Below are 26,743 nucleotides of genomic sequence, written 5' to 3' on the forward strand. Positions count from 1 at the left end.
TACACCCTACAATCTGATTTTGGAATTTCAACTGACAAAATGCTAGGGGCTGCTGCTGCTCAGCTACATCTGTATGTGCTAGAGGCTGAGGTCACTGATGATGCTGATGCTGACGGTAACCTTCCAAGGGCTACAAGGAACATACTACAAGACCTCACCAAGCTCTGCCACCCTCACCTCAGACCCAGCGACAACAGAGGGGAACCTTTCCCAGTGGAAACAAAGGTATGGATAGCCTTAAGAATACTAGTTACAGGTACTTTTCAAAGACCTACTGGGGACATGATGGAAATCTCACAGTCATCCGCATCCAGGGTACCCCACCAGTTCCTGCATGTCATGCAAACACATGCCAGTGAGCAAATTTATTTACCCTGCACTCCTGAGGAGAGAACCAGCAATATGCATTACTTCCACCATATAACACATTACCCAGAGGTACTGGGTGCCATAGGCTGCACTTAGGTGCACATCAGAGTACCACCTGTTGAGAAGGTTAGAGTGTACTTCAGCTGCAATAGGTATCACTCAATAAACTGCCAGGTTGTGTGCAATGCCCAGGGCATTACCTGGCAGTTATCATGACTATCACAGCTGTACCAGACATTTGCCGGGGACATAACCGTGGATGATGACACCCATCAGAAATGCACACACACCTACCAAAGAATGCCATTATGATCCTGTGGAAACAGCTGGACTCACAGACATAATGTACTGTTCTCCCAACTGCTGTAGACACAATGTAAGTCAATTCCTCTTTACAACAAATGAATTGGGACAACAGGAACCCTCTCAGCAAAACCCACTGCACTATGCAAAGAAATTACAAACATTGGGTTCACATGGCTGATGTGTGACTGTCATTGCTAGAGTTCCCTATCCCCAACACATCCATGTTTCTATACAACTGCAATAACAGGTATTGTTTGCAAGGTAATTCCAGTGGACCACACAATGCCTGGACTGTTCCAATCAACCTGGTGACATGTACCATTTCTCCAATATGCAGGGGTCAATGTGCTATATATGTCTGTGGTTGATAGTGTGAGGAAGTAAACTGCACTGTCTGGTGGCTGTCGTGGCTTAGTGGGCTAAGTACATTACCATGGTTGATAGGGGACATAGTTTGAGACTGTCTGCACCTAGTCTTTTGCATGTGAGCTACAAATATTATAGGAGTTCTACAGACTGTCCATATGTCAGCATTTGTCACTGCAAGAAAGCTGGACAAAGTCTGAGACAATGGAGGGACAGGGGCCACAGATATGGACAGTATACAGCTCTGAGTAACCTAGACGGTGGATAGTAGAACAGCAGTGTAGCACCAGGATATAAAGACTGTCACACAACTGGGTCAGTGCTTACAACAAGTCAGGGGGTGCCATCCATACCCCAGAAATGTAGAGTTTCGCAGAATGTCCACATTTATGTCTCATATATCTGTTCTGCTGGTCATAGCATTGCAATTGCCTGGAAAACTATTAGCAAATCAATAAAGGTTGCTGTGAAAAAATAATGATAGACACATGAGATGCAGACTTCATACCCATCAGAAAATGCAAGCTAATACAAAACCATTCTACCAACTGTCTAAGTTTGTAAGAACAATATTAAAATCCTGTCCTCATGTTTGGGCCTGTGTCCTACAGTTATATATGGCCCTGTCTAAATATCTGGCTGTAAGAGTTTGAGATGTATGGGCAACATGTAGCCTTATAATAACAGTGCAACACAAACTGTCTGAAGACCAGAGCAGGTGTATGGATCACAATGCTGGACAACCTGCAAAACAAGTACAGTCAGAGCTGTGAGGTCCATAACCATGTGTGTGGTGTTACATCCTCTACCCCAGTCACAGCATACCTGCAACTACATTGAACAGCAACTGTGGACAAAACCAGGAAGTGGAGCAGGGTAGGGCAAAGGCCCACATATAAGGGAAAAAGGAACTACTGGCCAGACAAATGTAGAAACACTTTGTGCAGTAGCATGGCTTCCTTGCAGTGTATGGAGTCAGTAACCCAAATGTCTGTCAGTGGTTCCTCACATCAGTCTATAATGATGTGTCACTGATGTACCAAGAAATCACAGTGCTATGTAAAATGTACCAGACATACTATGCAAAACTCTGTTCAGTCCAATAGACTCTGTACACAGCCTAGATATGAGTCAGATATTAAGGATAGCACACAGCCAGGAAATCCCTCATGCATTATATCACAGAGGTGTTGGACGGTTTAATCAGGCTCAGCAGCCAATTGGCTGTAGCACACAAAGTCCTGGAATGGAGTGCAGTTAGGTCTGGCCTGGAGTTCCATTGTAAGTACTGATGGTCATACTGGGCATGCTCCTACACTTAGCTAATTTCAGCCCATGTCTGAACCCACATCTGACTAGAGAACAGTGTACATCTGACTAGAGAACAGTGTTGCCCATATATCCCTGTGCATACAAAGAGCTATGTATACCTGAACTGTCTCCCCCGATCTCCATCAGCCATGATTACCTTATCTATCCTTATATGCCACATATAAGATATATCTGGCTCTATTGAGTATTATATGCATACATAATGTATAGTTAACATATATAAATATATCATATATAGAGAGGCAGAGGAAGGGAGAGAGAGAGAATCTGAAAGGCATAGAGTGATGTAGTGCTGCAGCCACTTTTACACCAGTTGCCAATTGCAACCAATGGCATGTGCAAATTGTATGTTGAGCTCCAGTGTATAATAGTATGAAAAGATAAAGTGAACAAGCTCTAGCCTAGGGAGTACGCCTTCACCATGTGAAAATGAAAAGCTACAATAAAGCTACTCCCTCCATGTGGTAGCTAGCTCAAGATGATCCATTTAGCGGGTATTATATATCCCCTTTCTTGTAGTTGCTGGTATGCATGCACTACGTATGTATCCCAATTGTTTTTATTTAAGGAAGGACCTGGGATACATACGTAGTGCTTGCATACCAGCAACTACAAGAAAGGGGATACATAATGCCTGCTAAACGGATCATCTTGGAGCTAGCTACCACATGGAGGGAGTAGCCTTATTGTAGCTTTTCAGTGTATAATAGTAGGTAGGTAGGGGTTATAATCTCACATCAACCACCTTGTGTGTGTTTGTGTATCTGTTTCACATACAGCAGAATACACATGCCCAACAGGCCTATGTCTGTGCAATGGTCACTCATTTTATGTCCCTGTGACTATTGTCCTCCACAACAGTGGCCTCCCTGTCAGCAGTTACTGATGTCATCCACTACAACAACAGTGGCAGACCCTCCCAAATGTATGAGCTCTGTGTTGCATGTGTTAGCTATGTAGTACTATGGCATGTACAACTCAGTAGGTAGTGGTTCTACTCTCAACAACAGCAACTCAGAGAGTGTGTGTGAGTGTGTGTGTGTGTGTGTGTGTGTGTGTGTGTGTGTGTGTGTGTGTGTGAGAGTATATCTCCTTGTGGCTGTGTGTATGTCTTGCCTATGAGTGTGTGCAATGCTGCCTGTGCCTACCTGTGAACCCCCCCCCACCATTGGCCTACTTTACATGGTCTGTTGATGTCATCCACCTTAGATGTATACTTAGACAATTCCCTAGACACATAAGCTCTGTGGTGCATGCAATAAGTGTGTAGCACTATAGTGTAGACAATTATACAGGTAGTGGTTCTAATCCCACTAACAACTCACTGAGTGTGTGTAAGTATAACCCTTGCAGCTGCATGTATTTCTTACCTATACATTTTAAGCTCTGTCCCACCCTGTTAACCCCCAGTTGATTACTGTACAGGCCTGCTGATGTCATCCACCTTAGATGCACCATAAGACCCTTGTCAGGCATATAAGCTTGTGGCACATGCAATAAGTATGTAGCACTATAGCACATAAAGCTATATAGGTAGGGGTTCTAATCTATAAACTGGCAACTCTCTGAGTGCATATATGTGTGTGGATTTGAAGCATTGCCCCTGTCGCAATGTGTGTGTGCATCTGATGGTTATCCCACTTTGAGGCCTGTCCCACCCTGTTAATCTCCCCATTGCATTACTTTTCATGGCTCGTTGATGCCATCCACCTTAGATACACTGTTAGACACTTTCCAGGCACATAGGCTCTGTAACGCAAGCGATAAATACCTAGCACTATAGTACATGCAACTAGATAGGTAGGGGTTATTTTCTCAAAACTGGCAATTCTGTGAGTGTATGTGTGTGTGTGTGTGTGTGTGTGTGTGTGTGTGTGTGTGTGTGTGTGTATATATCCCCAGTAGCAGCATGGCTGTCTTGCATCTGTGTGTGTGTGTGTGTGTGTGTGTGTGTGTGTGTGTGTGTGTGTGTGTGTGTGTGTGTGTGTGTGTGTGTAAAATGGTTATACCATTGCAATGCCTGTTCCACCCTGTTAACCCCCCCCACTGGCAACCTGTGCAGGGCCTACTGATGTCATCCACCTTAGAAGCACAGTTAGACACTCTCTAAACACAGTAGCACAGTGGTGTATGCAATAAGTACATCATTCAAAAGTGTACATAAACAGATGGGTAAGGGTTCTACTCTCAAAACTGGCAACACTGTGAGTGTATGTGTTTTTGAATGCATATCCCCTTGCAGCAGTGTGGCTGTCGTGTGTGTGTGTGTGTGTGTGTGTGTGTGTGTGTGTGTGTGTGTGTGTGTGTGTGTGTGTGTGTGTGTGTGTGTGTGTGTGTGTGTGTGTGTGTGTGTGTGTGTGTGTGTGTGTGTGTGTGTGTGTGTGTGTGTGTGTGTATGTGCATGTATATCCTCTGGCAGCAGTGTGAGTGTGTTAGGGCCACCACCATTCCTCTCAACCCCCTTAGAGCAAGACATCTGGACCAAGGCATACAGAACAGTGGGACAAATGTGAAACAATAGGGACAATTTTTAAATATTGCTCTTACAAACATAGAAAGTTGACAAAATAACAGTTTGTGCATTAGCATGAATTGTCTGAAGGGTATGAAGTCTGAAATTAAACTACAAAACTACAAAATGAACTGGCACTTCACCTAAGTGTCATGTTTAATCATAGCCTCACCTCAGGCTTCATGCCCACTGAGTGGGGCACAGCTACAGTTATCCCACTCCACAAGGGGGATCCACCTTCGATTCTGGGAGCTACCACCCCATCAGTCTGATGAACCTGATCTGCAAGGCCATGGAACGTATTATTATGTAACTTATAAATAGAGACATTGGCAACCTTCAAACACTAGATCCCACCCAGTTTGGGTTCATGAAGGGCTGATCCTGTCTCCTGAACCCGATTGACTTCTTTGAATCAGTCTCCAGAGCTGTGGATGAGGGTAAGGCAGTCCACACAGCCTATCTGGACCTCTCCAAGGCCTTCAACACCATCCACCACTCTGGAATCATAAATAAACTTACTAAGCTCGGCATTAATCCCTACTTCACTCGATAGGTTGCCAACTGGCTTACTGACAGAACCCACGCTGTAAAATTAGCTGACTCTAAATCCAGCTCCAGACAAGTGACAAGTGGAGTACCTCGGGATTCAGTGCTGGGACTCCTCTTGTTTGGCATCTACTTCTTTGAAGTACAGGCCAACACTAAGGGACTCTGGCTAACAAAGTTCGCAAATGACTGCAAACTGGGAGCCATTATTGAATCCCCAAATGATGTGGATATTCTACAAAAGGACCTTACAGAAACAGTTTCTTGGTGCCAGAGCCATGGGCTCAAGCTCAATGCCAAACAATGTATAGTTATCCCCTTTGGGAAAAAACATGTACCCATGAATTACCACATAGGTGGCAGTAAATTAAACACCAAAAGTGTGATCAGAGACTTAGGGGCACAGGTGGACAGTGGTCTCACCTTCGATAACCACATCACCACAACAGTCAGGAAATCCTTCTATGTGGTACACCTCATCACTAAGGGCTTTTCATTCAGAAAAAAAGGAGGTCATTGTCCCACTTTACTCATCCCTCATTAGACCCATTATAGAATACAATGCCCTGTTTTTTATGTACCTCTCAAGACATCTGCAACAACTGGAAAGGCCACAGAAATACCTCACTAAAAGAATCACAGGTGTAAAGCAGATGTCCTATGCTGACCATCTAAGAAAACTCCAGCTATACTCTGTTGCATATCGTCTACTCGGAGGCCATCTCTGCTTAACATACAAGGCTACGTCAAACCCAGAGCTGTTGGACATGCTACACTTAAATAAATCCCAATCCCTCAGAGCCACATGCTCCAGGGATCTAAACCTTGTCATCACAATGAACAAAACATGCTGGAGGGATAGGTTCCTGACCCAGAGACTCCCCAGACTCTGGAATAGACTGCCCATGCATGTCAAGCAGAGCGCCTCTTTGGCCTCTTCAAAATGAACCTTGACGACTGGATGGGAAATAGGAAATTCACCCCACAGATCATGTCAGTCACCCTGCTAGACAGGGGTCCAGGGAAGTAAATACTGTGGGAAGAAATAGCTAGGGAATTGTTATGGCTAGGCTTGTATAGGCCCTAGGGCTGATAGCCTAGTACCAACCTATGAACCTATGAGCTATCTGTCATTATTAACTTCAGTCTTTAATGATTTGCCACTAATTTGCTAGAAAACCACAATGTTATGTAAAATGGACTACAAATATGTGGCAAACATCAGGACATTTTGCAGAAATCTGTACAGGTGAGAGGTATGGCCACCACCTGTCCCACCCTGCAGGTTGCAGTCCATGTTTGGCCAGGTGTGACCTGTGAAAACAACTCAAACAATACAGAGGTCCCAAGAGTGTAGGACAACAAACATTTCCTAAAGTTCTGTAATAGTTGCATAAAGCAGTTATTTTACATCAGAAACATCTTAAAGGTATGAGAAATATTATAAGCTATGGAAATGTGACAAAAATAAACTGTCATATTGGCAGACCAAGAGAAGTCCTGTCCTTTGTACTTGCCATGGGTATAGTCTGTCCTGCTAACTCTCACAATACTACAAGAAGTGTCCCACATTGCATATTTGATAAGGTGAAAACCCTACCCTGTGTTACCTATGTGTGTGCAATATGTAGACATGTGGAGGCCCTGTGAGTAGTTGTTGCCCCCAGTAATCCACATGTATCTAGGCATGAATGCTAACCACCACCACCCACATTTGTAGGTACTGCCAAAGGTTGTCATGACTTTAAGTTGTGTGATGTCTCTCATTGACCCACCAACTAATGTTAACAAACTGCAACAGGGTCTCACATCAGGTATGGAATAGTGCCAAGGTACTGGCCTCAAAATGAATGCAGAAAACAGTACCATCATACTATATGGCAAGGACATGGCCCCACTATTTACCATATCAACTGCAACCCCATAAACACACAACCTGCATTGAGAGACCTGGGTACACAGGTTGATAACACTCTTGCATTCAGCCATCAAGTAGTGGCAGTGGTCAGAAAAGCATTGTAAGTGGTTCACCACATAGATAAAGGGAGTGCATCCAGAAAAAAAGGTGGGCATTACCTCTGTATAGTCCTCAGTCAGTACAACAATAATTTAGGACCATGGTCTGTTTGGTATGTACCTATGCAGACATCGGCAGGAACTGGAAAGACCATGGTAATACCCACAAAGGTAATCCATGGCCTCCAACACCTGACAGCCTTGAATCAGTAGTGCCCCACTCCATTTTGGACAGGTTGACCACAGGTGTGCTGTGGCATGCCTACATGGCAATGTTGTGCCCAGCTGTTCAGCAGCTGGCCCATACATGTGAGTCTAACTATTCACCCATTAACAGCACGACAGGCCTGAATCTGATATATGACATTAACAGAACCAGTTGGAGGAACAGGTTTGTCTACCAGAGGCTGCCCTGTCTCAAGAATGCATTTCCCATACATGTCAAACAGAGTACCATGCAGACCCTCATCAAGTGCATCCATGATGACTGGATGGGAAACCACAAATTTGTCCCAGGGGTCACACCTGTGTCCCTCAATGACAAGGGCAACAGGTGTTGATCTATGATTCTGTTGGGGATGAAGCAATGGATAGGCTTCTAAGGGACCGTGGGCCATTACTCTAGTAACCTTCTATGTTACTATGAACCTGTCATCCTACTGAACTCCCAGGTGATGTATTAAATGTAGCATGCTGTGTCAAGGGGTATGCATGCAAGATTATGCTCTCTACCCCCATTGTCACTTATACACTGTTCTACACATATGCATCTAGATAACCATGCACATACACAACCGTACCTTGGCGATGTCATATTTCTGAATTGTCACTATGCCATCCTGAGCTGCTGTATTAGCAGCAGGTCCTCACTGTGTAGTCACGCAGACAGCTGGAACAGAAAAAGAATAAGGTCTAGGAGACAACAGTCAGTCAGCAATGCTAACAGCAATACAGCATCATGGCACAAAGGTGCATACAGTTTGATGTGTCCGCATGACACATGCCAGCAGACAGCACCTTACAGGGCATAACACTACTGCAGTACAAACTGCCATTAGGTGTACTATATTCACCCTCTGCATCAGACACATATTAACATGTCCCTGCATCACTGATATGGATGACAGAGGTGTGGCACAAGTATCATCACATGCACAGAGTGTGGTGTGGGCTTGCCAAAGGCCTAGACTGTGTCACACAGTTGACATCATGTGTGTGTGTCTGGAGGGGTGATGTTTAGCTGGGATATGGAGAGGAGCTGTGTGTGTCTGATGGTGACCTGCATGTGACAGTGATGTGTGAGTGTGTTCATGTACACAGTCAAGCCAAGTTCCAGTGCTACACAAGGGTATGTTGAACAGCTGTGGACCATACATGGGAGAATGTACAGTTCACTGTCTCCAGCCACGAACATGGGAACAGTCAGACCGCAAAGGGTGGGAAGCAATGCCATGGGACATGGGGTATCAGTATATATGAGACACATACACACCTCTATGCTGTAAAGGCAGTAAGATGCACAGGGGACACTGCAGGGGCAGTTCACCATTACCAATACACCTATTCAAATCATAACTAACTAATGGTCACCACATGTGACCAGGAAGCCCATTCTGCCTATATGGACCTCATCAACTGCATTAGGATTTGGGTCTGTACCCTATTCCTGGGTAACTTGAATGACCCAAACAGACATTGGAACACATACCCATGCATCACACAAATGTCTAGAGAGCCATCAACAGTGGAATTACAAACACCTCGGTACAGCCACTGTCTACTCCCACATGAGGTGAAGGTAAGTTGTAGTTGATATTACACAAAACGGGTTACCACTGCAGCATCCCTACATTGTCATCTTCAATGGCAAAGCAACCATCATGTGGTCATGTTTGCAGTCACCATCTCCCACAATACCCATCTAGCTAGGATAAGACATACATACACCTCCAACATGTTATACAGCCTCCTGGGGTGGGGTATACACAGCTTCACAGCCCCAAACCCCTCTGTAGGAACTGACACTAATATCAACACATGCACACAAGCACTATACGTGCATTTCTGTAGATCCATGGAGTCAGGTATACCCGACAGGACTACATCTGCTGCAAAGATATGTATACCTGTCTGGTGGACATCTGCAATAAGTAGTGTCTATAACAGAGATGACATACTGCTGTCCAGGACAAAGTAGAAGCAGGTGCCCATATTTGAGCAATGTTCTCTTAGCCTGATCAAGTGAATGGGATCACTTCGGAAACCTGCACAGCAAACCGAGCGCCCACATTGTCGACATCCACCACAGACAATCATCTCCCTGGATAAGCCATGCTAACTCTCTGTTGCTGGGATTCCACTAGTTACATAAGGGTAGCTCTCCACCTCAAATCCTCTGACTATTTCAAATCCCTAGAGTATATAAAAAAAAAATCTAACTTCTGCTAAGTATCCTTTTCTGTAAATGACTGCCTGTCATTGTTTCACTGTGTATCTGTAATGTTTGTCTTTATGATTTATCTGTTGTATTGTTGTTTTGTTGTATTTAACAGTATCTGGAGTTTTTCTCCCCGGGCCACTGCTGAAAATGGACCTGTGTCCAGTCTGACTTTTTCAGTAAACAAATGTAAAATTAATTAAAATAAAATAAATAAACCTCCCCTTCTGCACATATGTCTGCAACATCAGAGGAAGCACTTGTATCTGCTCACTTGTGGTGGTCAAGGACACCAGCTATAACAGTGCTGTAGGTATAGCATACTTGATTCCTGACACAGTCAGTGTAGGCTTTGCCTCCTGTCCCCCCATCAGTACATCAGAACATTCCCAGTACCTGCCCCCTTCTCTATATGTAGGGAACAGGTCACCACTGCCATGTAAAAGTGATGGTATACAGCCGCCATGGAAGCCTATCACATCAGAGGATGCATCCTACATGACCCCAAGCATGACCTTGCAATACCATAAGGCACTGCATTCAAACGAGGCCTGACTACTGCCTTTGTCCCTCCAGTCATGTGAAGGACAAGCACTGTCAATCCTTTACACAATGGTAGGGTGTCCATCAATCTGTCACATTATAGACCCATCAGCCTAACTAGGCTGATCTTCAAGGCCATAGCACAGTTTATAGTGAACCTCATTAACAAGGACATTGGCAACCTCCACATACTCCATCATGCACAGTTAGGCTTTGTCAACAAAGGAATCATGTCTGTAACAATTGGTTGACCTCTTTGACACAGTCACCAAAGGCATGGATGGGAGGTGGCAGTGCACACTGCCTATCTTGACCTGGACAAAGAATTTGACAGTATAATCCACTTGTCCATAATAGATATATGCTCCCAAGTATGCATCACCCCATATGTTACCAGAGGGGTAGCACACTGGTGCACTAACATGACCCACCCAATCCACATAAGTGAATCTACCTCAAGCGGTTGACCTATAACTAGCAGCATAACCTGGTGTTCTGTGTTTGGGCCTCTGTTATGTGTGTTGTACACTTCTGAGGTGCAGGGCACAGGCATTGGGCTATGCCGACCATGTTTGCAGATGACTGCATGCTGTGTGCTTTCACCAGATTCCCTAGTGATGTGGACATCTGCCTAGGTGGGTGTCACACAGACACATGACTGGTGCCAGAAACATGGCATCAGGCTGCATACAAGGGAATGCAGTGTCAACTCCATTGGGAAGAGTGATGTCCCCACATATTATCACAGTGCTAACAACATCCTAGGCATGCAAGCAGTCATGAGGGATCTGTGCACACAGGTTGATGGCAACATGACTTTTCACCACAATGTTGCTTCCATTGTAAGGTACATCTTCTACATGGCCCACCTCATATACAAGGGTATGACATCAAGGGACATGGGGTGATAACATCTCTGTATTCCCCCCAATATGACCCATTATCGTGTATAATTCCCCATTTGTCATTCACCTCACACAGCACATGCAGCAGCTTGGGACATCACAGAGGTTTCCCGCAAGGGAATAGCAGAGCCTCAAACATCTGCCATACACAGATAGGCTAGAGCCCATCCCTCTACAAAGTTTCATACATACTGCTCAGAGGTGACCTCTGTCTGGCATACAAGGCAATCACAGACTCTGCATTGTTGGGACTGCTGCACAAGTGCAACTCAAGCTCCACTCTATTAACCCACACACATGCCCTTAACCTGGTGTGTGACATCAACTGGGCTTGTTGATGTCTCAGATGTGTATCGCACACACTCACTCTGCTGTGGAATGGACACCCTGTCCACATTAGGCAGGGTAGCTATTTACACCTTTGCAAGCAAAACCTGGATAACAGGATGGTTAACAACATATATACCCTTGGGATACCACCTGTGTCCCTGTTGGACTGGGGCATCAGATGCTGACTTGCATACACATGGGCTAACATCTGGGCTAGGCTTATGACAGGCTCAGGGCCCATAGCCCAGTAACCTCATATGATCCTAGGTAAAGCAGTTATGGCCTGTGTGCTGTGACAGACTGTGTAGTTATATGTCCACACCCATCACTGCCATCTACTGTGTTGTGTTCCCTATGGGCAACATTACAGTACCATGTCAGCCACTATCCGACAAATAGGTGAGTGCTACTACAAGTGTATGTGGACATTCCAGCAACATCTGTGCTACACAATTACTGAGCGCAGTCAAATGTGGTGTAGGGCTTCCTCCTCATAGGTGTCCGACATCTGCAGTACACAGATGTTTCCAGAATGTGTACATGTGCCTGATATATGTGGATCCTCCACCAGACAAATGTGGATGTCTGGAAACCAGTTGGACAATATGTAATGGTTGTCCCCAGACTGTGCGGAATGTGTCTGTGACATGCCTGACCCCTCAGATCACAGTAATCGTACATTACTATCTGTTACTGTATTCCTTCCCTTACATTGTCTGCTCAATATGTACACACTATTGCTGAGGAGGAGCCTGTGTCATCCCACTACTACTGGCTATAACCTGATGTACTGCTTCAGGGGGTCATCAGGTATGGTAGCCATAGCTGTCAAGCAATGAGATACAGGTGTAGAGTACACAGTGTCCTAGCCAGAGTACGCCAGGAACAGTCAGGGATACCTGGACAATGTTTGAGCTATGCCTGTATGATATTCACAGACTGAGAGGGGCTCACTGACAGTACATGATGTGATATACCATCTGTTTCCACCAGTACTTACTGACACTATTGTCTAATAGACAATACAGTAGCATTTGTATGTGAGCTGACCATTGCTGGGGGACTCAGGGGCCAGAATGGTGATCTATGTCACTGCAGACAGAGCCAAAAGGGAAAACTGTAGGTGCTGGACAGCTGACTAACAGCAACATGTCATTCTAAGATATGTTGTTCAGACCTACTGTTGTAATTCCTATTTCCCATGACTGCATCCCCCCATCTGCAACCAATTACATGGGGAATTCTATGACATACCTGGTATAGTGCTGTACTCCTTTGTGAGCAGAAATCCAGCATTAGGTTTCCTAGAAAAGCACTGTCTGTCTTCATGGAGAAAGCACAGACCTGTTTACCATAGGCAGCAGCTTGCCTTTTGTTGGTAATGCTCATGAACAAGTGATTGCCTGTGCACCAGTCTGTAACTCACAGCTGCTAATAGCATCCAGAACAGCTGGGTTGCATTTTCATTAGCCAATGGCATGGCAACACATTGCTATAATTAAGGCCTTCATGTAGGCCTTGGCCTTTTTCCTGGCCTGTGAGAAAGACATTCTCAAAGTGTGGGGACTACAGCATCACAGAAGGTAGGTAGAAATACTGTCCACTGTTTGGATTGATGTGGTATGTCCACAGTTTTGCATGCTATGTTTGGTCATTGTTAACAGGCTTTCTGATTCTGTGGCAGTTTACTGTTTAATAATGTGTGTTGGAGTCAGTAAGGAGACAGGCAGATGTGAGTGTCATACATTATTTTTATCTGAATGTGCATGCTGTTGCATTTGCCACTGGTCTATCAGCTGTACACGTTTGTAGGGGAGACTGTAAAACATGTCCCTGTCACTTGATCATTCCCCAAAACCCCTTTATGTATGGGTGTTGTGTACATGCCCTATTCTAGGTGTTTGGGAGGTATGGTAGGTCTATAGCAGGTAGCTGCACTTACTGTTGTATGTGTTGTGGGATGCAGCTGCTGCATTCTGGTCAGGAGTCATACTGGGGATTGTGAACACATTGGGGGACAGCAAGCTGTATATGTCAGTGAGTGAACAATGTCAGCTCTGTTGTCACAGCATAGCCAGGGTGAGGGTACCCATAACAGTCCAGGTGAGACATGTGCCTCTAGTACATATGTTAGGTAATAGTGCCATCCAGAGAGTAGTAGGCAACATTTAGGACATGTGTTCATATTTGTGACATGTCCCACCCTACATGCCATTGACATGCTAATGTAGGTGGCAATGACTATGGTAGCAGCAACCAGTTCTGCGGGACATTGCAGGGCTCAGTTATGTATATGTTGCATTGATAAGCATGTACTTGATGTGTAACAGACTGGACTGTTGGCCAAGACTGTGGGTATCCAAATATCACACATGCTAGGAATGTGACAGATAGAGCTACTGAGTCATTATTATGGCAGGTGTAGTTGCAAGACATATGTGCATGCATACAGTGTGTTACACAGGATTCACATGAACATGTGTGTTTGGATGGGTATGACATGTGACACTGACCTGTCTGTCATGATTTTGTAACCTCAATCTGCACTGACATACCAGTACTTCAGCACACGGAATGGGTTTTATGACAACCATGCCATATGTAGGTGGCACAACTGTGGACATTCTGCAACAGTCTGTGCAGTTGTCAGCTCTACCTGATATTATAGGCCTCACATACATCCATCAACATGTATTTGGCTGTGTACTGGTTTGGTGTCTGCATCACAGGCCCAAGTACTCTGTCATTCATCCCATTATATGTGGAAGTAGTGTGTCACTGACAATGAGGATATGTTTATAGAAACAGCAGTTTTTCTTCACAGTTGAGTGGCCTAGTAGGGTAATGCAATATTCTGTAGTTGATGGGGTCCTGGGTTCAAGACTTGCTGGAGTGAATGTTCTTGCTGATATGCATCAGTGGAATTCATGATATGCTTATAGAAACACCAGATACTCTCCAGAGCTGTGTGGGCTAATGCAGAATACTGTAGTTGACAGGGTCTTGGGTTCAACACTTGGCAGTGGTGGTTATTTTATTGATGTGCATAACAGTCTCAGAAACAGATAAGGTGATTTAAGCAGTTGTAAGTGCGTTTGCACGCTGCACCATGCCACTTAGGTCTGCTTAAACCCAAGTTAATTCCAAAAAAAGAAACAAAAAAAGGGTGATAGGAAAGTGGTGAAATTGGGGCAACCCGGGGGAAAAACAATGTGAAAAGCAGGGAGAGATGTGCAGGACGGGTGTAGGAAAGGACCATAGCTCTCCATTTCTTCTACAGCAACAGCTGTGCAGGTCATTGAGAATTTGGACTTTAGAGCCTCACATCCCCAAGAGAGGAGTGTGGGCAACATAAATATGTTGAGTAATTGGTGTATGGATTGATTGTGGGCAGTGTACATGGGGGTGAAATGGAGAGGTATATATGGGGTGTTATTTTTTTTGTGGAACAGATGCCCTTTTTTAAGGAGAGAGTGAAATGTTGGGGAAGGGATATAGGTACATGTGGGGAGGTAAGTTGAGTAGGAGAGGTAGCATTTGCAAACAGACAAGACAGCAGACAGGGGTGGTGTATGACACATGAGGGGGGTAAACACATTGGAAGGGGAGGGTGTTGTGAAATTGGAGGACCAAGTGCTCCCAGATGGCAGCAGTGGGACTGAGTTCTCCATCCATGGGCAGTCACCACTTGTTTCTTCACAGTCCCAAAGGTGGCTGTGATTGAGGCTGGGCACTAGGGCCAGCCTGCCCCTCCAGGTATACCAGTCTGCCCTTAATCTGGCACAGTTGACTATCAAACTCATGCTCAAAAATCCTGCACACCATCCCTGGAATCTATTGATGGGTGACCACTCTTCCTCAGTGCCCACCCCCGAGGGGACAGGCCCTATCCCCTGATGTGGTTCCACCTGTGGGTGGTGCAGGACCAGTGGAGGGAGCAGATTCAGGTTGGGTCCCAGACATGCTGGGACTCAGTGCCATGGCCAGATGAGGTGGGGTAGGTGGATCCACAGCAATCAGCCTACCCACTTGTGCTATGTTGTTGAGGTTTTTACAAAGTGTATAGGTTAGTCATGAATAGAACATTTAAACATCAGTTATAACAGCATGCATGGGTGTTCCAATTAACCCAGAACAATAACATTGCATGGCATACAGAACACAACAATAAATGGGATAATGGTCAGTATTGTAACAACATGCCGGTAACAGTTATGACAACAGGCCAACAACATTGGTATTTCAACAAGGTATGTTAGTATAAACCATTGTAATATATAACAATAATAAAACACAAGGTCCAACATAAGGTTTTGAGAACAACATATGTGAAAAGGAAAACATACACGTAGTATAACAATATTAATATTTCTGATGCAGATAAGGGGTGGGGTCGGGGAGAGAGAGATATTCCATTAACAACAGTATAGGCTTATATTTATTACAACAGTAGTGTTCTATACTCTACAGGTGTGCCCTTACTTGTATGTCTACAAGTGCTCTATAGCTTCTGTAGCAAATACATACCTCTCACGCTATCCACAAGGTACATTATGGACTGAGCTGTAACACCTACAGGTACACAACTACAAGGGACTATTACATGTCAGGGGAACATACATGACTACCAAGGTGTACTGTGCACTGATGGTGTGCGAATGTGTGTCAGTAAAATTACTAAACAGACTGTAAAATCATCAGGTTGTTCTCAAATAACAGTCAATAATACAGGAGGTTCAAGTTCAAAAACATTTTTACTAGTGTACACCAGGAGGCAAAAGACTATACAATACAAGTATAGAATTTTGACTAATTACATTCAGGAAGTATACATCTTTTTATACTATTTATAATCAGCTTTGCCCACCTTACTGATGTGGTCAGTCACAGGGCACTTACATCATTACAGTCTACAATATTCTATTCATAAGAAAGTGCTGAGGTTATACTTTTTAAAAGTTTTCCCATGAGAATAATATAGCCTTGCAAGGCACCTGGTCAGTTATAATGTCTCTCTGTAAATGTTGCTCTTTCAAGGTTCCGGTTCTGCTCGAATACAATACTTGGTTCATTTCTTAATATGCTCCTTTGTCTTAGCAGCTGTACTTTTATCTCTGATAAGATTCACAAGGCCAACCATCAACAGGGAAAGGAAGAAGGATTTCAAAGCTAAGTACATTTATTTTCTCCTGACCCAGCAGCTAGTTAATAAAAGACATAAGTTTGCTGAGCTGGCTATTGCCAGGGTCAGAGTTCAATCACACTGCAGCTCTAAGTTCCAAGCAATTACATGTAAGATCATTCTTACTGCCATATTGTAAAATAGAATAAAATGCATTACATACTATTTGCTTCTAAACTAGCACTTCATATATGTTTATATATATATTTTTCTAACATTCTCCCTCCTTTTAATGCTTTTACATTCTATTCAGAAACATAAACAACATTATTTCGTTTCCTAGCCTCCTCCTCTCAGGAGGTTTTAGCCAGGCAAGTCATTTGCTTTACATTTCAGAAAGAATCTCATTCGGTACCAGCAGATCCAATTCGATGTCTTGGTACATTGTCTCAGTCACAGATATGTCAACAAACTCTCTAACTAATCTTTTCATACAGGGTATCCCGCAACAGACACATGCTCCTAGTATGAGCAAAACAACACAAATGGCAATCAAAATATTCATTAAGATTGAACCCCACCCTCCAAACAGACCCTGGAAAAAGTTCGTCAGTGGATTTGGGCCTGGTTCAGTCATGGCCGATACCTGCTGTATTACCTCTAGGTGATCATTGATTTCGTGCTTATTATCTGGTATGTACGCACAACATTCTTCTTTGATAAGCGCGCACGTACCACCTCTCGCCGCTAGGGTGAAGTCAAGAGCCATTCGGTTTTGTAGCACAACAGTTCTCATTGCATTCAGTTCATCAGTCACAAGTTCAAGAGCAGAAAAGGTTGCATTACTCATTACTTCGAGAAGTTTTGACAATTTCCTCAGCTCCCAGATCGACTTGACCGCTCCATAGGCTGGGAATATTCCAGCCCAGGATATAACACTGTCTCTTAAGTCCGTATGAGTCAATTTCTCTTTATCTTTCACGGATGGATGATCTTTCCAGCCAGTCTCGATTTTACCCACTGGATTAGCGAGTTGTCCGACTGAATTCCCAGTACTTTGGGCTACATCTCTCACGTTCCGTATCTTACCCAGAGGTAATTCAGCAGTATGCCTTATTGCTGGAACCAGATAACCCAAAAAGCAACTGCCGGACCAATTCTCAGGTAACCATTTATATGCCTTTTTCCCACAAACAAAATAACAATTTTCTACTTTAGTACTGATGTGGGTTAACTCTGAATGAAACATCTTCTTGTCTATAACAGATAATTGTTTATGTAATTCAGGATTTTTCTGCACATCTTTTATCGTTGTTTTCATTAAACTTAAATATGAATCATAATTTGTGCTACAACTGGTACTTTTATCTTTAGCCTTAATATAGCATTTGTAAGATACAGTTATGTTACAGTTACTCCAACCAACTTGGAGTGTGTCATTTTTATAAAAACAAACAATTCCTCTCTGTGTAATGGGTAAATACAATGCAACTTTGTCCTGTGATCTCATAGAACCTGTGTCAAAAAGTAAGTTCTCCCAAGTTTCATTTATCCCCAAAGGGACAGCAGATATCAAAAGTCCTCCATATGCGGTCGTTATAGCAGTACACACCCAGCAGTTTGAAACGTTCATAGTCTCTACATATACACGCTTCATGGCCAGGTATATGTTAAAGTTTGGATGCCAGTCTATAGACAGTTCATCACGTTTTGTTAATTTCATCTCTGTGGTTATATGCAGGAAAAACCACAACAAAAGAAAAGTCACCACAAACATAGTCAATAGGTGCATAATTAGCAAGATAGTTAAACAATTTCTTTGGGGTCGATTTGCATTTTTATGACCTTTGCTCCTGGTCATTCTGCTTCTGTGGTGCGTCAGTTACAAAATGTTTATCAAGTTGAAAGTTCTTTACCGGTTTGCAGTGTGTCAGGTGAACCCAGGACGACCTCTCAGCAACCTTTACTGCAGTAGGCATCGTCAGCAGTACCTGGTATGGACCTTCCCACTTTGGACTTGTCCAGTTTCCTTTTTTGATAACTTTCAACCAAACCCAGGACCCCGGGGTCAGCACTGCTTCCGGTTTCGTTTGTTCTTTATCTGAAAAAGAGTTCAACTGCAAAACAGTCTTATTTGTTAACAATTTCTTCATGTGACTAGCTAATGAGCTGTCAGCCTCCAGCTCTGCAGGCATGAGAGCTTTCCACTGTGGCACATAATATGCCCTCCCAAATATTATTTCAAAGGGGGTCAAGCCCTTTACATTTGGAACTGTTCTCATGCTCAGCAATGCTAAAGGTAAACAGCAAATCCAATTCTTCTGGGTCTCACTCATCAACTTTCTCAACTTATTTTTCAAAATCCCATTGTATCTCTCCACCAGTCCTGCAGACTGGGGGTGATAAGCACAATGATTTTTCAAGGAAATCCCAAAGAATTTCCCAAGTTGCTGAATAGTCTGGTTGACAAAGTGTGTCCCATTGTCACTATAGATTCTTTCTGGTATGCCAAATCTAGGAATTATTTCTTTTACCAGGGCTTTTGCCACTGTTGCTGCATCCGGATTTCTAGTTGGAAAGGCTTCCACCCATTTTGAAAACATGTCTATAATCACTAAACAATATTTTTTCCCTTCACATGTATTCAATTCTATGAAATCCATACAAATAGTGTGGAACGGATATGGTGGTGTAGGAAAACTCCCTTGTTTGGGTTTGAATGCTCCTTGTGCATGATGTTTGTTACAAATGTGACATGCTGCACAAAATTTTTGTGTGTAATTTGTAAACCCATATGTCTGGAATATTCTATTTACTAACTGTACCATCCCCCCTGTTGAGACATGGCTCTGCCCATGGCTCAACAAAGCTGCATATCTAAATAAATTAGACGGCAATATTGGCTTTCTTTCCTTGGAGATGTACAGTCCATTTTCGAGGATTGCACCTCGTCTTTCCCATTTTTGTTTCTCTGCTTTCGTAGTTAATGTTTGCATTGTTTTTAACATTTCTAGATCTAAAATCTCTGATGGTTGTAATTCTTCATTTAGAAGTAAGGTTTCTGAGTATGAAGCTGCTTGCTTGGCAGCTGCATCAGCTCGTGCATTACCTTTTGAAATCGGATCCTGCTGTTTCGTGTGAGCCACACATTTACAAATGGCTACTTTAGTAGGTAACTGGATGGAATCTAATAAATTCAAAATAAGTTGCGCATGATTAATTGGTTTTCCAGTAGATGTTATCATTCCCCTATTCTTCCATTGTTGTGCAAAAACATGCACTGTAGAAAAGGCATACTGACTATCAGTATATATGTTCACACATTTGTCTTTAGCTAAAGTGCAAGCTCGTGTTAAGGCTATTAGTTCTGCTGCTTGAGCAGACAAGTTATGCTGTAGGGGTTGTGCTTCCAGGATTTCTGCATCTGTGACTACTGCATACCCTACTAGATTTTTCCCTGTAGGACCCTTTCTGCAGGAGCCGTCCACATAAAATGTTACTTCAGCATCAACCAAAGGCATATCAGTAAGATCTTGTCTGGGCAAAGTTTTTTACTCAATTTCCTGTAGGCAACTGTGTGGTGTGCCATCCACAGGAGTAAGGAGTAATGTTGATGGGTTTAATGTTGTACAACGTTCAATTGCCATATGAGGTTGGCTCAGCAATATGGTCATGCAAGAGAGATGTCTAGCAGGAGATAGGTATGCTATTTTTTCTTGCAGTAAAATTATCGCAACTGCATGAGGCACTCTCAAAGTGAGAGGGTGGAATAATACCACTGAGGCTGAAGCCTGTACTGCCATTGCAGCTGCAACCACTGCTTGTACACAATGTGGCAAAGAACGTGCCACTGGGTCTAACTGTGATGAATAGTAAGCTATGGGGCGTTGCTTACTTCCGTGCTGTTGCGTCAAGACTGACGTCATATATCCTTGTTTACAATCTACAGTTTGAAAAAATCTTTTGTGGTAATTTGGAAGTCCCAAGACTAATGATGAAGCTATCAATTGTTTTAGTCTGCAGAAAGCTGTTTCTGCTTCAGGTGTCCATTGCAATATGTCTTGTGCTGCCATTGGTGTTTTAAAAATTAAATCAGCCAATGGAGCTGATTCTAAGGCATAATTCAGTATCCAACTTCGACAAAAATTAGTCGTTCCCAAGAAGGACATAATTTCCTTCTTGGTAGTTGGTTTGGGTGCTTGTAAAATTGCTGTTTTTCTATCCTCATCTAGTATTCTACCTTCCTTGGATATCACATATCCCAGGTATCTAACTTGTTTTTTCCAAAGTTGTAACTTGTGTTTGTTTACTTTATGCCCCTGTTGTGCTAGAAATTTCAATAATGCTATTGTATCTTCCCTACACTGCTGCTGGGTAGGGGCTACTAACAGGATGTCATCTACATAAAGTAGGATCTGACTGCCCCCTGGTGGAGCAAATCCCGCCAGGTTGCTAGCCATTTCTTGTGCAAATATTGTTGGACTTTCACAATATCCCTGTGGTAGCCGAGTGTAGGTGTATCTTTTACCCTGAAATGTAAAAGCAAACCAATACTGGCTATCTGGATGTATAGGTATTGAAAAGAAAGCATTACTTATATCCACTACAGTAAAATATTTTTGTTGTGGCTTCAAGTCATTTAACAAAGTGTGTGGATCTGGCACCGTAGGTGCTCTAGGTATTATTGCATCATTTACTGCTTGTAAATCTTGTACCATTCGCCATTCCCCGTTTGCTTTTTTAACAGGAAATAGAGGAGTATTACATGGTGAATCCAAAGATTCTACCAGTATCCCTTCCTTGAGTAATGCTCTGCTATTATAGGCTTGATTCCCTGCTCTGCATCTTTCCTCAAGGGGTATTGTCTTTTTTGTGGTCTAAATGCTGATTTCGGTGTAATGGTCACTGGACCTGCTGTCCGAATAAGTCCTACATCTGATTTCCCTGTTGACCAAAGAATGCTTGGTATATCACACAAGGCTTTTTCATCTTCTTCTAACAAAAATGCTAATCAGCTTTCCTTACTATGTTGTAAGTGTACAGCTGGACGTGCTTGTGTTAACCAATTCAATTTCTGTTTCTGTACTCCCTGTTCTGATAATTCTAAATTGGTTTGTTTTTCCCATCTTGTCACTTTCTCACCCATATCTACCCATTTCATGTTTTTATGTTTCATTAGACTGACATGTGGCAGTCTGTTGGATTTGTACAATTTCATGAATTCCTGAGGTAGTGAACAGCTTACTACACTGTTACCCTCAGTATCCCAATATAAGGTCCGTAACACTAGTCTATTAGCCGAATTTCTGAACAATTCTTGCTCATATTCCTTATCAGGTCCTGGTGTACTACAGTAGTATAGAGTACAATGTAACAAATGCCAGTTGATCAGTGTTAAGGGGTACCTTACTGATGGCTATGTTCATCAGTTCTTTGGTGACTGCCCTGGACCAGTCGTAACTAGGTCCTGGCTGTACCAATAATAGGCTTCACCTCCGATCGCACCGCAAAAGTATCCATTTGTCTTTGTGCCTCCATACCCCTGCATGGTAGGAACTACTGCTATGCCAAATATTTGCATAAGGTCTCTTCCCAGTAAGTTTACTGACATTTCAGAAACTACAATTTTACTTTTCTGAGTCATACCTGTAATAGGGCCTAGTTATCGCTATATCATGGGAAAGTGATTCCTATATGGCTGCCCATTTGCTGCCTTCACTAATATATAGTCGGGTGATTCAGAGTGTTCTGGTAACTTTGAAGGTGTATCAAAGTTCGTGACGCTCTGAGTCACACACAAAAAATTTCACTCTCTGTCCTACCAGAAGTGTGACTTCCGGTTTTGTGTCTGCCAAATAGAGCTCTAGGCTCAATAATGCTAAGTCTAAAACTTCACTTTCACTATCCTCTGCCTCCGTTTGGACTTCCTCCATCCCTTCTACTACATTTACATTTCCTTTCTGTTCATTAACCTTTCTTGATGAGCTTTGATTGCTATCACTTTCATATAGTCAATCCTCAACACCTTTATCTTCAGTAGTCGCCTTTTTATTTGATCTGCAATCTCTTGCTAAATGTCCTCTTTTGCCGCACTTAAAGCATTCACCTTTCCTTTTCATTTCCTCCAAATCTTCTGAAGTTTTACCAGAGTATTTATTACCCTGAGTATTCTTCTTACCCTTTTTATTTGACTGTACTACAAAAACTTCTGCTCCGTCTTCAGCTGTGAAGACTTGCGTTTTCTTTTTCTTTTTACTATTGAAATGTCTTTCAGCATGTCTAGCATACTCTAGTAGGGCTTGTAGCCTACTCGTTCGGTGAGCTATCATATGTTTAGTAATGAAGCTACTAATAGGGGCAATACAACCCTTCAAAAATGCATTTTTCAACTGTTGTTCATATGAACTATCATTCTTCTGATTCTCAGGAATAGGCATACCACTATGGTTATTAAAACATTCTAATAATCTACCATAGTATCCATCTACAGTTTCATTATCTTGTTGTATGCATTGGTTAATGCAAGTCCAATCTGCTCTAGGTTTGATTTCTCAGAGATTCGGTCTGTAAGACCTTTCACTCTGGTATCTAGCTCTGCGTTACTATGTAGGAGTGGCTTGAGTTGTCTATCACGAGCATTCCAGGCGCCACAAATCATGTGCCAGTCTGGACCTATAATTTGTCTAACTACCTTCTCCACTTCTTCCCCATTTAAGTGGTAACTTAATCTTATACCCTGTAAATCTTGAATAAACTTTTCATGATTAATTTTTGGATGAGGGATTCCCTCAGTAGCTTTCCGGATATCTTCCGGTGTCCATGGTCTATATACTAGGAGAGTTGGGTCCTGTCCTTCTTGTCCTGCCTGAGGGTTTGGTACTTCGATTAGTGGACAGATCTCTTCACTTTCTTCAAGTGATTCCCTCCCTATTTGATATAAATCTGTATCCCTAAGTGTTTTACGTGTTCGGGATCTAGTTTCAATAGGTTCTCTTATAAATGGTTGTTTCAGTGCCCCTGCAATCTCGAGATAACGTGGAGGAGGACTGGCCTGTCCTCCTGCTTCATATCCTGAAAGAGGCATCGGAGGGGGTGGAGGGGGAGGGGCCGTCGCTATTACTATATTATTATCCTCTTTATCTAAAAATAATGCTTTTGTATTTTTAATTTTCTGTTCCCTTCGGTTCACTTCCTCAATTCACCTATGTGCCTGAGGAATTCCTAACTGTTGTTGTTTTTTCGTCTGACCTTCTGCGTCAGATTTTAACTGCTTTAAGAGTTTAACTAATGAAATTTTGTTTAATTTGCCATCAAATTCATACTTGTTAACCCATTTTGTATAATATCTTACATTATCTGCTCTTTGTAATTGCATATACTTTGCATCATCAGTTAGGGGTGGGTCTCGCGATTTTTTAGTGCACTGATTTCCCATGTCTAAAAAAGACTGTTACGTAACCCTTTTCTTACCACGTGATATCTCCTCCCCTTTCTTACCACGTGATATCTTCTTCCCTCTGTTCAGTCCTGTCTAGAATGACTGTCTACTTTATTCTGTTTTCCTGATCTATGACCAAATATACAATACTGCAATTCGTTCCTGATCTGTTAAAACAAATCTTAGTAACATTGTACTGTAACCTGGTCCCTGATCTAAAACAAAAGCAAAGAGGGAAATTCTTCCTACCTGAGCCCCCCGTTTATGACTGCACGCTTTCTTCTTGGGGGCCAGTTTTCCGCACTTCAGCCACAGATCAGAAAGTGGCCAGCCTCTTTGCACACGACAATTTAGTCGGAGGACTTTTCCTTTTCAAGAAGAACCGTATTCCGGTAACTTCTCCTGCGCAGCTTCTCCACCACCGTTGTCTTCTGATCTGCAGTTTACCAAGGGAATTCCAGCTCAAAGGACCAAAATGTCAGTAAAATTACTAAACAGACTGTAAAATCATCAGGTTTTTCTTAAATAATAGTCAATAATACAGGAGGTTCAAGTTCAAAAACATTTTTACTAGTGTACACCAGGAGGCAAAAGACTATACAATAGAAGTATAGAATTTTGACTAATTACATTCAGGAAGTATACATCTTTTTATACTATTTACAATCAGCTTTGCCCACCTTACTGACGTAGGTCACAGGGCACCCATCATTACAGTCTACAATATTCTATTCATAAGAAAGTGCTGAGGTTATACTTTTAAAAGTTTTCTTTCCCATGAGAATAATATAGCCTTGCAAGGCACCTGGTCAGTTATAATGTCTCTCTGTAAATGTTGCTCTTTCAAGGTTCCGGTTCTGCTCGAATACAATACTCGGTTCATTTCTTAATATGCTCCTTTGTCTTAGCAGCTGTACTTTTATCTCTGATAAGATTCACAAGGCCAACCATCAACAGGGAAAGGAAAGAGGATTTCAAAGCTAAGTACATTTATTTTCTCCTGACCCAGCAGCTAGTTAATAAAAGACATAAGTTTGCTGAGCTGGCTTTTGCCAGGGTCAGAGTTCAATCACACTGCATCTCTAAGTTCCAAGCAATTACATGTAGGATCATTCTTACTGCCATATTGTAAAATAGAATAAAATGCATTACATACTATTTGCTTCTAAACTAGCACTTCATATATGTTTAGATATATATTTTTCTAACAATGTGCTACTCAAATACTTTGACTGGATGTTAAATCTGTGTCCAAGGGTTTTGGCAACAGTGATCACTATCAACGACAGCGTGACATTTGAGAGACATGTATTGTGCATAGTACAGAGAGTTTACACATATCTTGGTGTCCTTGGCAGGCATGGGGTTAGATTATCAGCAGACATTCACAGATGCACAGGCATACAGCCATAACAACAATAAACAGTGTTATTTGTCTTATTAACTTGGAATAGTAGTTTTCTTCTAGACGTTTTATTTAATGCACTCATCACCTTGCTGAGCAATGCTGATTGCACACTAGTACATCTGGACACACAAATTAGTATACCATTGACATAGCTACTAAAGACAAGTTATTTACCTGTAATTCCTGTGGGGAGAATATCTGTTAACAATACATAACTGTTTCTATACATATTCAGTAATAATTGTCTGTTTCTATAAAAATATATAGTAGCACTTGTCCCTGGATTTGAACCCAAGTCTCTGTGTGGAAAAATGAACAACATACATATCATTTATCACACTGAGCAACTGAACCATTGTTGTGTTTTGATTGACTGATATGTGCCTAGAGCTCAGCTGGTAACAAAGTCTGATCTGGTAGAGTAGGTAGAGTGTCACACAAGACTGCAGTGATACTTGAACACACATGCATGAGATTCATGCATGACAGAGATAGTAGGTGAACCGTGTATTACTACTTGGAATGCAGGTGTACATATTTAACTCCTAGGGGATGGGAATATGTGTGATGTGTACACACCATATTGGGGTGCTGGGTTGCCTACCTGACCCATATACAGTGGGGATGGTATATTTGTAGTCTACAGCACTTACAGTTTCATATTTGCCTGCATCAGCATAACTACGTTCAGGAATGCATATAACTGAAATGCAAAGGTTAACACAAGACAATCCTGAGGGAAACACATTATAATACCTTAGACATAACTATTCAAGGTTTGGAACTTAGTGCAGAACAAATTTCATAATGCAGTATATCTTCGTAGTACAGGTCCACATCTACACTTTAGCAGAACAGTTTTTTATTGGCCAGCCTTCAGTCAGTTCATGGTATTATACCCGTGTTTACTTCACAGCACTTTTAATACTCAATTTATTGACCAACAGCCCAAAATAAGCATGACATTTGGCACAACACAGCTTACTAGGTTCTAACAATTCAGACTCGGTTAATTTAAACTTAAATTAGATGAAAATTTTTCTTCCTCAATTATGAATCCATTTTCTTAACACATCTTTTAATATTCTGTTAAATTATTAATGCAATGTA

The sequence above is a fragment of the Protopterus annectens genome, chromosome 6.part0, assembly GCF_019279795.1.
Source record: "Protopterus annectens isolate FY-2018-M chromosome 6.part0, PAN1.0, whole genome shotgun sequence".
Lineage (NCBI taxonomy): Eukaryota > Metazoa > Chordata > Ceratodontiformes > Protopteridae > Protopterus > Protopterus annectens.